At 39.4% G+C, this 15,946-nt stretch overlaps 1 protein-coding gene across 3 annotated transcripts in view; it reads left to right on the forward strand.

Moving 5' to 3' along the window:
* dlc1 (DLC1 Rho GTPase activating protein) overlaps nucleotides 1-15,946 on the forward strand; it is an 84,481-nt gene that overhangs the window by 44,941 nt on the left and 23,594 nt on the right. The window lies entirely within an intron of this gene.

Consider the following 15,946-nt stretch of genomic DNA (forward strand, 5'->3'; position numbering starts at 1 on the left):
TCTTTAGTGAAAATTAGAAAACAATAATATCATGAGGATACATTCACTCTGGATCGAAGCTGTAAGAATGAATGATTGTGCATTTAAAAAGATTTGAGCATCTTTTACTTGCACAGTGAATGCGCATTAATCCCACTATGAACTGCACTGCAGTTGCACAGACAGGTGTATCTACACATTTGTCAGAATCTTTTTAATACTTTATGTCCAAGGTCTTTGTGTCTCACAAGCTCCAAGTTTTAGTGCCTGCCTTTTTAACTGTTCATAGTTGGAAATGACTTGTGAGATGTGAAGAGGATGATGGCGTGACGATTCGTCACCGGTCATTAGCTGTAAAACAGCCACATTCTGGAAGAATCTACTCCAGATGTGTACTTAAAACAAGTTTTAGTGCCCCATTAAAACAGTCTCATCTCTTGTGAGTTAACTACCTCTTGGGGTGCCTGATCTTATGGTATGTTGCTTGTTTACTCTCCAGTGGGCCTTCATTTCCTGTGTGTCTGCCGCTTTCAGCCCTCTAACAGTTCTCAGGGGGTTAGCTATCTTTACTTTACTGAGCCGTCCACGGGAGCTTTTTGGCTAATCTTGTTGCTCATGTTTGTATTTTTGACCCTTTGAATACCATTAATTGGAAACTTTCTCTCTAAATCTAGTTTTGTTGTTGGGAATAGGAAAGGTGCAATTTAAATCAAGTTACAGTACAAGAGAACGGTACAGCCCATGCCCGTGTTTTTGGACTAAGGGAGGAAACCGGAGTACCCTGAGACATGGGGAAACCATGCTAACACAGAACGGCCCATATTTTGTTTCAAGTACTGTACCAGTGTTGTGGTTTGAATTTCTGTGCGGTATCTTGCTAAAATACTGTTTTTAACCAAATAGAAAATGGGGAGAAGATCATTGACATATAAGGAGCGAGAGAATTCACCAAAAATGTGAAGGGAATCAATTACAGATGGACTTCCAAAATCTAGAAATAGAATCAAGGACGCTCTGCTTAAAAACCACCTGTGACTCATGCCAGATCTGGTTTCTGACTCATTTTCATAAAGCTGGAAAGTGAGTCCTATTTTCTGTCTGTGAGATGGCTTGCAGACACTCTGGGTCCTCGAGCAAGGATGTTCTTCATTTTCCCTGTCCTAATTAGTTTTCGTTAAATTTACTTGGACAAAACTATTACCCAAATGCCATTTTGATCAATCTGAGAACAATCTGGTCATCATTCAGGGAACTGGTTAGAAGTCTGTACCCATGAACAGCGCCAATAAAAATGCATCAGCTGTTCTGATAAGCTTCTGAGACAGGATGCCTTCAGGCTCCTTCTGGTCTTTTAAAGACTGTTTTCTGAGAATCTCAAATGAAAAGGTTTATCAGGGCAACAGTGTGATCGATCACAAGTTGCGTTGGATGCGAAAAGGTTACTACAGTGTTTTCTTGTTTTTTAAGCAAGTGCTTGCTTTTTATTCTGTTTAAAATATCTCATCTTCAGATGATCTCTCCAGCTGAACTTACATTTCTGTTGTGTTGCCTAGACGTCCCAATGGAGACCTCCGTGGAGCTAAAAAAATAATCTCTTTGAATGTTTCTTCCTCCTTTTCATCAGGAAGTGTTGCCTGCAACCTTTTACCTTGCGATCACGCAGGGATCCTAACCCTCTTTACCACGCTGAATAGGTGAACACAAAGCTACTCGCCAAGTGTTGTCACTCCCCACATCCAAGCCAAACTTCATTTAACTCTTTACAGCTGCTAATAATAGAAGCACTGGGGCGCTTAGCGTTAGCGTGTTAGCTAAGTGACATTTTGACACCTTAATGTCTTTGGTTCTTGTGTGGTAGAGGTCAGGGTCAGTGAGCATTGTGTACTTAGTGTTCCTTGGGCTAACTGCCCTGACAGATCACACAATAGCCCCGTGCTTCCAAGAACACGGTCATTTTTTATCCCGAGGTTATAAAAGCAGCAGGTTTATAATGTTCTGAACAAATCTCTCTGAGGATATAATGAAAATAAGGGTTTGGTCGAGTCTTCTGGAGGTCACTTTGGACCTGCAGTATTTATTTAATTCCTTTCTAACACATCCATCTGTCTCTTTCTGAAATGGCTTTCACTTGAAACTTAATGAATGGTAAACATGCTAGGTCTTTTATTGTCTTCTCCTGTCTTTCCTCAGGGTCAGTATAACTGTCATGTGAACCACTTGAGTGGCTCTAACGATGTGCACTCACTGAAACATGACTCGTGCCTCCCGAGCATGTCATTTTTGAAGATCAAATTTAAAACTATGTGTGAATAAACCAAGAGCACAGTAACCCTGAAACCTTTTCTCTTCACATGCCTCAATACTGCACAATGAAGCTGTTAACACAACACCTGAAGACGCAAAGAGGAATTTGTTTGTTGTTTCTTGTTGTTTGATTGTTGCCTGGTCACAAGGACATCATTGTTTGTGAAAAAAGAAAATGGCAGGTGTTTTTGTCTTGTGCCAGCATCATGTGATTTTCTTTCAATAAATTCTTGAAATATTTGCAGTTTTAATGCAAGAAAGCCAGATTTCTCTTTCAGGGGTCTCTCGCATTGTGTGACGTCATTCACACATTGCTTCAGTGTTGTCCACCACATCAGATGTGATATAAGATTTAAAAAATTATATTTCCCAACTTATTTGATGGGTGGTTGCTGGAAGTTCCTTGTAGTTAGTGGGTGAAATTGACTGCAAACAGGCTGTTGCACAAAAACCCTTGTGGTCACTAGCAGATTTCTGGGATGTCCATAGTATGCATGGAGGACACATTGTTCCCTAGCAACTGGAGGTGACAAGTATGCATGCATGACTGACGCCTTATATGCTTTATGCATTATGATTGTGAGCATATTGCTAGTTTGTTCATCCAAAATCACATTTTTTGGCCTATATAGGTTAATAAGCAAGAATTTAATTGTTATTTTGAAAATTATTAATTTCACAATCGGTATATCCCTATTTACTAATTTTATGATGTCAGCATTTACACGTAAACACTACCTTTTAATGCCTCATTAAGACTTCTGCAGTGACCGACGCTGTTGCCTACATTTATGTTTATGCTGGTGCATTACGTGTTAATTACAGCAAGGTCATGAGCCAATGTTTTATATGTGGTGCCAAATGCTGGGACATTTTTCCCTCCTGGGTCACCACTCAGCTTTACATGTATTTCTTTTTTCTTTTTGAAGTTAAACGTTTGTCCCCACATTTGTTTCCACTACATTCAATTTTTTATAGTTTCAGCAATCTACCTCCAGGTATCTGCTGATATTTGTGAGTCCTTATATTGATGGTATGATTGTTATATGATTGTTATTCTCTCATTGATAGATTCAAAACCAGCAGCGAAAAGTGGCCGGAAATGTGTTCATTCACATTCAAACAGTTACAAATTTAACTGTATAAAATCTTTCTCAGAGCATCTCTGTTTTAATTTTTCCATCCACTCACGTTTCTTCCTTCACATGTGAAGAACTGGATGAATGGGGGAAGGTCAGTGATGAGAGCCATAACCCAATCTGCTGGACATATGGAGGGCTCTTTTGCTGCTGCCAGCCTCCAGCTGGATGGTATTAGTCCCCCTCCGTACTCAGGACTTGAGCTATCATCCTCCAGGGACCAATGAGGAGCAGAGGGATGAGGGGGGGAGTCATAGGTCTAAACTCTGGCTCCTGTTCATCACATAGTTTTCCCACCCTAAAGCGTTTCAGTGCTTTCCATTAGCTCCCAAAGTAAATAAACCAGCTTTGTGAAGGCCAAAAAGACAGCCTAGGTGAATGTGGGTATTAGTGTTAATCACATAACGTGTTTTAGAATCTCTTGAGAAATAAGAGCCTTTTACATTAGACTTTTATATTTTATATCCAATGTAATGCAATCCTTAAAAAGAACATAACTCCAGCCTGCTATATTTGAAACAGAATTCATTGATAGAATTGGTAAGAATAGTGGACCACATTGATTGGTGATCATTTTTATTTGGCTGATTAAATGCTTGACCCTGAATCCCATTTATCCTATTTGCATCTGGGTCGCAGTCCATTTACAACATGTTTCCATTCACTGCCTAAGTGCAGAGCTGCTTTCTTCTCCTTATACACATACACTTACTTCTTTCAGTTTATTTGTATTTAGCTTACCAGATTCCTTAGATTCCTATGCTCTGGTCAGGTCAGCTATGCATAAAGACAAGCATTTAGACTCCCCAATTGAACTACAGCCCTTCATAAACATATCAAAAAGCTTCTTTTTTTTGGTCAGCGCTTACACAAGACTACGTAAAAAAAATGCCAAGCATGCAAATAAATGTACGTGTAGGTTTGCACAGGCACACACGTGAAATTGTTTCTACTTGAATCTCCTTAGGTTCCTGTGTGTGCCAGGCATTTGTCTTGTGAATCTCATGTCCATCACTAGTTTAGTAGGTCAGGCTGTCACATGAGGAATGAGTTAATATCCACAGGCTGACCTTCCTGCTGGGATGTGACAGACCAGAGCCGAAGGGAAGAAAATTACTCGCACAGAAAGGGAGTAGTGAGCAATGAGAGGTAAAAATAATAATAATAATAATTACAGGGTTTCACCCAGAGGAAGGAGGTTATTATTTTCGTCAGCAAAGTTCATCAACTCAAAGAGACATTTAAAAAGAAAAAGTCTTCTAGCTTCTAAAATATAGTAAACACTAACACTTATTGCACTACTGTGCAGTTGATGTAGTAAATGCAGCATCTTTATCAAGTAAATGCAATGGTCAGTTGCATCACAAGTTTTCTTATCTTTTCAACACTTAAGATTGTTTGCATGGTCTCTAGTAAAAGAGAAACCTGCTGGAAGGATTAGCTGATACCCGTCTATACATCCAACTGACAGATCTTATAGAAGGCTCTGTTTGATTTACATTATCAACCCTATAGTTTCTGCTTTCTATGCAAGCTGCTTTGCAACCCACCTCCACTATAGCTCCTCCTTGTGTCCGACTAGGTCACTGTCGTCGATGCCTCCTCTGTTCTCGGGATGGGGGGAGCATGTTACTATAGATGCAAATAATAATCTTCTTCTGATCAATGTGATCTTGACTGAAGTATATTAAAATATTACAAAAAGAAATTATGTTTCATGTTGATTCAGAAGTAGATTTCCAGTGAGACCAAAATTTCTAGTTTAAAATTCTTTCATTTCAAAACAATAATGTGTTTTTTACAACGGAGAGGTGAAAATATTGATTTCATGCACTTCATTCTATTTTTTCTGGTATATTATTTGTCATGATATGTTTGTCATTTATCCCAGCTGTCTTTGATCTGCAGGAGCACTTTCACTCATTTTCTGAAAAATGTCACATGAAACAGGAGTAGTAGGATGCCGGGAGCTGGCAGAAATCACTCTGAAATTGAAACCTGCTTGGTGCTCTTTGGCCGAAGAAGCTCCTGGATCAGTGATAATCTCCCAGCTGAACCTGGTTTGTGTTTATCGTGACAGCCTTCGAGTCTGCATGCTTTGTCACGTGGCTCGCTGTAGGTCAGGGTTCAAAGGAGGTCACAGGTCAGGGCAGGGAAGAACCAAAGCATGAACTTCCTGTGTTACTCACAGGCAGGTTATACACAGAGAAACAGAGAGAGAATGGATATATGGTACTTTGGAATTCGGTCTTTGCACGACACAATCAGAACTCCGAGACAAAAGTCAAAAACAGGAAAGAAAATAGAAAGGGGACAAGGGGAGTTTCTGTTGTTAGAGCTTCTTTTGGATGCCTCAGCAAGAACATGCATGCGCAGGATGCGGCGATATGTTAAAAAAAAAAAAAGCATGCCACTCACACAAACAAAAAAAACAAAACAGGCACACAAACATATACAGGCATGCAGCCATTTTTTCTCCCTGATGTCATATTTCTTCATCTTCCTGGCATATCAAACGTCCATCTGTTCTCACCTTGTCCTTCACTCAGTCACACTCAGACTTCCACAATAGCTGCTGGGCTTATTTCAATCTCACTGCAACTTAAACCTTGCACCCAAGGCCTTGCAATTCATTGTTGCTGAAAGGTAGTTGGCATACAACTCTTCCAAGTGCTGCATATATACCAACCCCACCTTCATTCAGGGCAATTCATCATGATGTCAGACGCTATCAGCAGGCTGTACATTCTTACGGACGTGTGTCACTACGCTTCTGTATTGCACTCGAAGGATTATTGTAAGTCTTTCTTTGCTTTTATGACAAATCCAAGTCGCTGTTCTAAAACATTGATGATATTGTGATCTGTATAAGTAATGTGGAGTTGGAGATGTCGTTTTTTTAGTTTGTTAAACTTGAAGTGATATGGGATGAAAGACTTGAGCTCACTTGGGTTGTTTTGCTCTCTCTGTGTTTCTAGTTTGGAAAGCCTGGCCTGTAAGAGTACACCTTAATCCATAGAGTAATTATTGTACGTCACTTGGTTGAAATAGGAATTCTGGAGATTTCCAGGCATTACGGAAGAGCTGCGGATATGTGTTCATTTCAGAGCCATATGGTTGGCATCATTAACCACTCCCTAAGAATTCATCTCAGTTTCCCAGGCAGACCTCCACCTCTTGTAATTCTTAGAAACTGTGGTTGCACACACAGTAACTCTTTATGTGATTAAGTGCCATTTTACCAGTCCCACAGCCTGTAGAAATAAATCAAGCCAGATTGCTTCATTCATTTTAGGCCAGTAACAACTACACTTTGTAATAAAACATTGTTTTTCAGTCTTTTGCAGTGAAATTAATGGCATTAATCAACCAGTGCTTGCAGAAAGCCCACCACAGTTATTTTTTACCAAATTTGGAAGTTGGAATAAAGGCTTCTTATTTAAAATGTCATATATTGTGGAATAACACTTAATGATAACAGATTTTATTATTTGTTTTAGATTCTCTCAATCTTTTCCTCTTTTTTTCCACAATCATTGCACATTTATAACGCTGACTTCCAACCTTTTTACTGTTTTCACATGTCCTTCAAATTCAACGCCCAGCTTTTTGTTTCCATGAGAGATCTGTGTTTTTGGAAACATCTTTAAATTTCCCTTTGGATCTGCTCTTCCTCTGGCACCCATGTCTCACCCAAAAGCAAACCGTCACTAATTTGCTTTCTTCAAGCATGACTAATATGAAAAATATGGAAGGTAATCTGGAGCTCTGTGCATGTGTGTGTTCCTTTTTCATGTTAATCGGAACATTAAAGTGGTTTGCTAATCACTGAAATTGTTAAATGTCTGCGTTGTTGTACGTGCCTGTTTCGGTGTAGCGTCTAGAGTCTTTAACTCTTTGTACAAAGTGACTGTTTTTTTGTTTTTTGTAGGCAAACACTTAATGAAGCGTTATACACAAGAGAGTGCAGCAATGTGCAGAATAAAATATCTACATGAACATCTATGCAAATATCCAATCTTGTTCTTATGTGTGCGTTAGGTGTACACGTGTGTATTTGCTACATTACACACAGTTTGCATTTGTATTTACACATCAGTGTTCGCCAATAATACCCTCTGCAACTGTCCGAAAGCCAAGGTTGAGTAGAAACCACATATGGTAGCGCTTAACAAGAAAACAGTGATTTAACTCCTTTAAGACATCAGTGATGACCGAAGAACAAGATTCTCTTAATTCTGACGTTAAAAATAGACTGAAAACCTGCTCAAAGGGTTCGGATAGTTCTAGTCACACACACACACACACACACACGCACACACACACACACACACACACACACACACACTTTTATAAAAAGTCAGGCTAATCCGAACAGATCTGGGCTACAATTGAAGTTAACAATAAATTTTGTATAGTTTTAAATTTCTACTTATTCATCATCATCATTCAGCCTCTTTGTTATTTGATCTGTATTTTAACACAAGCACCTGAATCTTGGCTCAATACAACAAATCCCCAAATTAAAATCGAATCTGGCTGGAAATAATTTGGACTGGAGTTGCAATTATTGCAATTTTCTTTGCCCAATTCCAAAGTCTGCCCTGCCGATGCTGAAGTTCTCTTTCTCAGAGCTATGACTACAGCAGTTTATGCAACAAAAATAGCTTTTCTCCAATGCAAAATATTATCTATAAAATATAAAATATAATATAAATATAAATGAAACTATTACACTTTACAGTTTCCACCAAACTGATCTAAGTTACAAGATCACCTCTTACTCAAATAACTGAAAACAAAATGCTCTGCTACTGGAAAGAGGAACAAAAAAGCAACTAAAAAATTAGTTGTTCTACATCAACCTTTACCAGACATATTTTACCTAAGCATGTGCAACAGATTTATGTAATGAAACAAAAGTATTTGCATAATTTTACAGTAATTTCATAAATTAACTGTACGTATCGTTACTTGTTGCTGTCACTGGATCATTCTGGATCACAGTGAAGAGCTTCCTTGCTAAGGACATGTTAGCGTGTTACAGTATGTATGTGATAATTTACCTGCAGTGTTGTATGCATGTTGCACATGCATAAAAAGGACTGCTCATAATCAGACATACGTGAGGCTGACCAATCCTTCACCAGTCGCAAACCTGGCAGATTTTAGATCGGTACATCTCTAATTTGGGCCTGAACTTGTTTTCCAGATCCCAAGTTAACCCATCGATGCTAGCCAAGACTGGATCTTCTGTAGCTTTGTGACTTAATGTGCAAATTTATGATGTATAAATGAAAGTCTTGAAACTGTGTTGTATACAACACACACATTTTCTGTTCATGTGGCAAAAGAATGTCTAACCAGTGCATGTAGTTTTAATCACCTATGTTTGGTGTATGGTGAATATGGTCTGTAGCAGTACTCTGTACTGTAAATTGTGTTCTTTGGGGTTTTATAAGAGAAAACATCTTTAATGGTGGGTCATTACAATTAATCCTCCTTAAAAGGATGACAGTGTTCAAGCTTATACGAGTCTGGTAGCTTATTTGGCTTTGATGAATGTGAAAGGAGATGTTTTTGTTCTCATTTGCATCCATTTTAGTTACAAGTTATCTAAAATCTGAGATATTCTGAAAACCTTCTCTGCTTCGATATGTGTGTAAGTACATAGTCTCAAGCGGACGTGCAAAACAAACCGCATGCAAGACTGTGGAGCTTAAAAGCCCATTATCCCTGCACAATACAGATCTTAAGCAGCCCTCCTTCAATAGTTCATTCTTCCTGCTTTAGGTTTTTGTACCTCCATAATCTAAATACACTCCTTCTGCTGTGATGTACAAGTAAAACCTAAGGGATAACTGGATCCACCATAGTATGTATATTTTTTTTAAACACACCCTATGGATGAAAATACAAAGTATTAGTCGCCTGTGCAGAGATCCATTGTTTGTGTCAGTGTGTGTGTATGACTAGCTCCTGCCTCTATTGTGATTATGGTCAGTCCATCAAAGCCCGGAGAAGGTATTGGCAAGGCATTTGGTCCACTGTCTGCTTCACACTTCCTTTGTTTGTGTGTGTGTTTGTGTGAGTGCTGGTCCAAGCCTCTGTCTCCTCACACTTCCTCCCGGCCATTGTGTGTATGGAAGCATATGCTCGCTCTCCCTTTCTCTCTCTCATTCTTTCTCTTTCTCTAATCAGTGTCTCATTGGGTTGATCCCCAAGACTCTGGATGAGCTATTTCTGGAGATTCCTGTTATGAAAAGATCATCCACCCCACCTAAACGCCATAACTCTTCTGTATACATTGCTATGAAAAAGTATTTTCTTCCTTCCCGATTTCTAAGTTTTTTGTGTATTTGACACACTTACGTGTTTCAGATCATCAAACCGATTTTAATATTAGACAAAGATAATGCAAGTAAATACAGAATGTCATTTTCAAACGATTAACCACATTTTTTGGAAAGCTTAGTTCAGTTTCACTAACAAGAAATCACTGAAATACAACCTGTATAACAAAGTGAAGTAGGCTAAAAGATGTCAAAAAGCATGATCGAGGGAAATAATTGAGTCACTTACATCAATCAGTCTGGAAAGGGTTGCAAAAGGCTTTGGGACTCTATTGAACCGTTGTGTGAGCCATAAATGGAACATGGTACAGTGGTGAACATTCCCAGGAGTGGTCAGCCTACCAAAATCACAGGAGGTCACAAAAGAACCCAAAACGACATCCAATGAACTGCAAAAATGTAACTTTTCTGAAAGTATGAATCTCGTTACATTTAGCCTAAAACTAACACAGCATCTTATAAAATGAACATCATAACAACAGTCCAACCTGATGGTGATAGTGCAAAGATCTGGGGATGCTTTGCTGCTTCAGGATCCAGATGACTTACCATAATTGATGGAACCATTCATTCTGCGCTCTACCAGAAAATCCTGCACGAGAATGTTCAGCCATCTGTACATGTCCGGATGCTCAAGCACACTTGGATTTTTTCAGCAGGACAATGATCTGAGACACACCATAAAATCCACCTCTGAATCACAAAGAAAAAATCCCACAACCCCCAAATGATGGTTTGGGAATGGCCTAGTCAAAGTCTGGACTTAAATCAGATTGAGATGCTTTGGTATGACGTTAAACAGGCTGTTCATGCTCCAAAGTCCTCCAGTGCAGCTGAATTATAAAAATTCTGCAATGAATACGACCAAATTCCAGCACATGTGAAAGACTCACTGCCAGTTATTGCAAATGCTTGATTGCAGTTCTTGCTGCCAAGGGTGGCACAGCCTGTTATTAAGTTTAGGAGGCAATTACTCCTTCACACAGGGCCAGGTAGGTAGAGCTAATATTAAAATTTGTTTCATGATCTGAAACATACAGGTGTGATAAATATGCAAAAAAAAAAGAAAAAAAAGAAAGAAATCAGGAAGAGGCCAAATACTTTTTCATGGCACTATATCTCTCTGTGTCTCAAAGTCTTTAACTCCTTCTGTATCAGTGAAATGCAGAGGACAAACACTTGCCATTAGAGGATTCAACTTCACAGTTGTGTAGATCCAATTTAGAAGCAAATGCATTACCTCTACCTTGCTTATGAATAGATCACATGACATGCACACAATAAATTGACAAAGTGGTGTTGTCATAAATACAGAACTTCAGTTTTTTGCCGATTCCAGTGGACCTCAGTGACCTTTGCAAACCCACAGTTTGGTTATCTGTTATATGAGTCTTTGTTGACATGGCCTTGGGTGTTTGTGTATGTGTGAGTTGGACTGACACCTCCCTGCACTGACCCTCACTTGGCCTTTCTGTTCGGGGTTAGGAATGGCAAAAGACTGAGTGTAAACCCCGAGGCTATCCCAGAGTCTCTACAGCAGGGGAAATAGTTTCATTCATTTTTCTCAAGCTTTTTGCTGTTTGATGTATTTGGCTTTCAGTCGTTTTTCTTCTTCTTCTCAACTCATTCCCCGTTTCCCTCTTCCAGGCCCTCCCTCTGTGTCTTGGGGTCAGAGGTGACACTGTAAAGTTTACAACCTACAACAGTAGCATCACCTAAGACAACCAGCTACAAACGCTGGATGATGTCTGTTTTGTTTTTATAAATGGTCTTATTTTTCTTTCAGTGTGGAAGTTATCACTATGAACCACTAGGGGACATGTGTAAAATTTACTACGTTATACAAGATAATCCACTAAAACTGCCCCGCCTTAAATGCAATGTTTGTATTTTTTAATTCCTTTGCTAAAGGGTAGTTACACATAATGCCGGCTCTAATCCGCTGTGTCTGTCTGGTGCAACACTGATGCAGCTCCCTATTTCCTTTCTTTTGTCCAAAGCCCTCATTATACTTATGTGTATTTGATCTGTATCTGAATCATAAGCCAAACAAGCGGCTGACTCTGACGAGCTTTGATGAATGAAAATTGTAGACACTTGAGAGAGACACACTCATTTTCCCCTGAGCAACTGGCAGCAGCAGCAGTCTGCTTGTCTGATCTCTTGACAATTTACCACACACATACATCAACAATAACTTGCACTATTGTGCATTTATCGCCACAAACCAACTTGAGAGTGTTAACCCCCACCCCCCTCGTTTTTTTGCAGGGTTGTTGACCCATCTCAGGCAAGTGTAGCTTTGGGTTAGGGGTTTTGGTTGCAGCCTCTGGGTGGTCGGGTTTTGTGGCTCAGGGATTTGGCCTTGTTTGGCGATCTGTCTTCATCTTTTTGTCCCTTTCTTTGCTTTCTCTCTCTATTCTTCTATCATTTTCCCCTCTCTTTCTCTCTTTTTCCTCTATCTCGCACACAGACTAATAATCCCAATTAGCTTTCTTCCTCCCTTCAGGTAACAGGTTTAGGATAGTCATCACAAGAGATGTTCCTTCAGATTATGAGCTCATAAAATTGCATATTTTGATGTTCATGCATCAGTGATCACGCTGATCTTTTTTGCATAATTTGCATGCTTATGCATTATCGCCTAACCTGGACTGTTTCCTGCAGTGAGAGTGCAGCTGATGCAAAGTCTCTCCACCCTTGTGCTATATTTGACAACTGTAAACCGTGTTCTGACCTGACTGTCCCGACATTGTCCGCATATCATGTATGAAAACAGCTTCAGTTTTTAATCAGATATTTCCTGATCACAATCAGGAACTTTTATATGAGTGTGTTATGTTTTTGTATGACTGCTTGTACCATCCCGTTTGTTTTGCTTAGACTGGCTTTACTTTGGGTTGTTTTGGGTTTGTACAAATCTGATGTGGAATGTTTAAAAATAGAAATTGCTAAAACATTTCTTTAAAAAAAAAACCAACTACACAGATCACCACCAGCGTGAATTTTATCCATTCATCCATCCGTTTTCTTCTACTTATTCAATTCAAGGTCACCAGGGGTGCTTATCTATCTCAGTTGCCATGGACAAGTTTAACGTCTGTCACAAGACTAACAGAGAGAGACTTACAACCATATACAATCACATTCACTTTAGAATTACCAGTTAACCTACTAACTCCCATCCTTGGACTGTGGAAGGAAGTTGGAGTACCTGGGGAGGACACACAGAAAGGCCTCGGCCAGATTCGAACCCAAGAGCTACTTGTTGTGCTCTTTCCAAACACTCAAAACTGCCCTACCATGAATCACCATAGATTTTATAATTATGGTGAATGGACATGGAAAATATAATATTTTCATCTCCCCAAAAGTCAGCAGAGATAAATCCTCTTTTCTCTTCAGGACTGCCCTAATTCTTTGTGGCATAGATCCAACAAGGTGCTGAAAACATTCCTCTGAGATTTTGGTTCATAATGACATGATAGCATCACACAGTTACTGCAGATTTGACGGCTGCACATCCGTGATGCATATCTCCCGTTCCACCACATCCCAAAGCCGCTCTGTTGGATTGAGATCTGGTGACTGTGGAGGCCATTTGAGTACAGTGAACTCATTGCCATTGTTCAAGAAACCAGTTTGAGAGTATCTGAGCTTTGCAACATAGTGTGTTATCCTGCTAGAAGCAGCCATCATAAAATGGGTACATAGTGGTCATAAAGGGATGGATGTGGTCAGCAACAATACTGTCTAAACAATGCTCAGTTGTTACTAAGGACCCCAAAGTGTGCCAAGAAAATATTCCCCACTCCATGAAACTATAACCAGCAGCCTGAACTGTTGATACAAGGTAGAATGTTCTCATGTTGTTTATATGTATGTTGAAACACAAATTGGGAATCAATAAAGAGCAGGCTTATGGAGTGGCACCTGGTGTGGTCTTTTGCTGTTATACCCTATCCTCTTCAAGGCTCAACGTGTTTTGCATTCAGCAATGCTCTACCTCTTACCTAGATTTCAAGATTTCTCATATTGTGTTAGATACCATTGCCTTTCTGTTGGCTCAAAGCACTCTGGCTCCTTTCATTCTGCTCACTGAATATTTTGTCTTTTTCAACCATTCTCTTTAAACCCTAGAGAGAAAGATTCCTGTACATCAGCAGTTTCTGAAATACTCAGACCAGCCCATCTTGCACCAACAACCATGCCACATTCAAAATCACTTGAAATCGCCTTTCTTTCCCAGTCTAATGCTCAGTTTGGACTTTAGCAGGTCATCTTGACAGTTATAGATATTTGCATTAATGAGCGGTCGAACGGGTGTAACTGATAAGGTGAGTGTATGCTATAGTCATTCTGAAGGTACTAATGTCTGGATTCCATCATTCACCAAAAAGGTGTAACTCTCTCTTGTAGACCTTGTGAACAAGTACTTACAGGAGTTTTTGGAGGGATAGTACTGTATAAACATTATGGGCAGCATCAATCACACACATGTGGCATATGAGAAAATCCATTGTTTCTGCTTAATACCTGCCAAGGTGGTTATGTTTGGTGTGTGTATTTATTACAGGGTTACGCAAAAACTTGTTGACAGTTTGGCATGAACATTTTGCCAAAGGTGGAGTTTGATTGAATAGACTGATTTGGATCTGGATCCAGGAAATTTTTTGGACATATTACGTAATATTTTCATATCATATAGCTTCCCAAATACATACTAAATTTAAAAAGGAAAAAGTGTGAGATATGGTCTTTATGTTTTCAAGGAAAATGTCACAAATGGAATGTATGAAGCCATACATAATTCAGGATCTAGTGACCCAATGTATACATAGGAGGTCTTGTTGGATGTATAAAGGACTGCTCTTGTTTTATTGATTATTTGTGTAAGTACAAGATAGGCCTTTAAAGTACTTAGCAAATAGTAGTAGTGCAGAACACAAGCAATACAAGCTATTTTATAGTTTTAGAGGTAGGGTTGCAAAGACCAGACATAATGAAATAATGTTTTGTGTTGGGGACTTTTAGACATATTCAGGATTCAAGGATTCAAGGAGCTTTATTTGTCATTCGCATCACATGTTAACATGAGGTGGAACGAAATTATGTACACACAGTCCTGGAGCGAAAAGAAACAAAAATAATGAAGAAACAGAATTTTTTTTTTAAGTAATAAATAAATAGTTGAGTTTTTTGTTTTGTTTTTTGGTTTTTTAACAAACAGAAATGACAAGTAATAAGACAATACAATATATAATACTATAAGTAGAGTGCAACAACCTGAGTACCAGTGCTAAATGTATGATAGACAGTCTTTGCATAGGCTATTTGGCGGAAGTCATACACTAAATGTTTAGAAATCTTCTGTGGTCTATAAAAACAAAACAAAAAAACTGCATCTTGTTGAAACTGAAAACTCAAGGCAAAAATTCCAAATTATTTTCATCACCCATCATAAATGAAAACAATATAGGCGCAGGCTGCCTCTAACATGCTCACTTCAGTAGTTGGCTGGCTCTGTTCTGACTGAATCACTTGTGACTCCATCGTCAGCTGGTTCTGGTATGAATGCCAGCGACAGACTGCGCACAGAGCCAGGATTTTGTGCATCATCCTTTCCCCCTTCTGGCAGTCCGAACTCTGGATTACACATATTTCCGTGCCACTGACTCGCCTCCCTTTTTTTATTTGCACCACTTCAGCGCTGTGAGTTACCATGGCAATAACAGAGTTGACGAGATCTTGGAAAAGATGAGAAGTCCACACATGGGAGCATGTGGCAGAATCTGCAACACTCGACTGGCTGTTTCTAAGTATACCAAACATAAACGAGTGAACTGTAAGTCTTATTATCTCAGTATCTCGTCCTGTGTGCCCTGCGGTCAGGAATTTAAATGTGTTGTCGCTGCAGTCAGCCTGAGCGTGGTGTACGTGCGCCCGGCGCGTCATGGACACAGCCATTACCATACCTGCAACACTTCTTTTCAAGGCACCACTTGCGCTTTTCAGACTAAATCCCGCGTCACAAAAGAGAGTCTCACAGTTGTCTCCATTAGTTTCTAATGATATGCAAACTGGGTGCCAACCTACAAGTCAAATACTTCTTATGGGAGTGGTAGAAGCGGGAGAGATCCTGCAGCTGAAAAGAGCACGCAAGTCTTTAAA

The sequence above is a fragment of the Pelmatolapia mariae genome, linkage group LG6, assembly GCF_036321145.2.
Source record: "Pelmatolapia mariae isolate MD_Pm_ZW linkage group LG6, Pm_UMD_F_2, whole genome shotgun sequence".
NCBI lineage: Eukaryota > Metazoa > Chordata > Actinopteri > Cichliformes > Cichlidae > Pelmatolapia > Pelmatolapia mariae.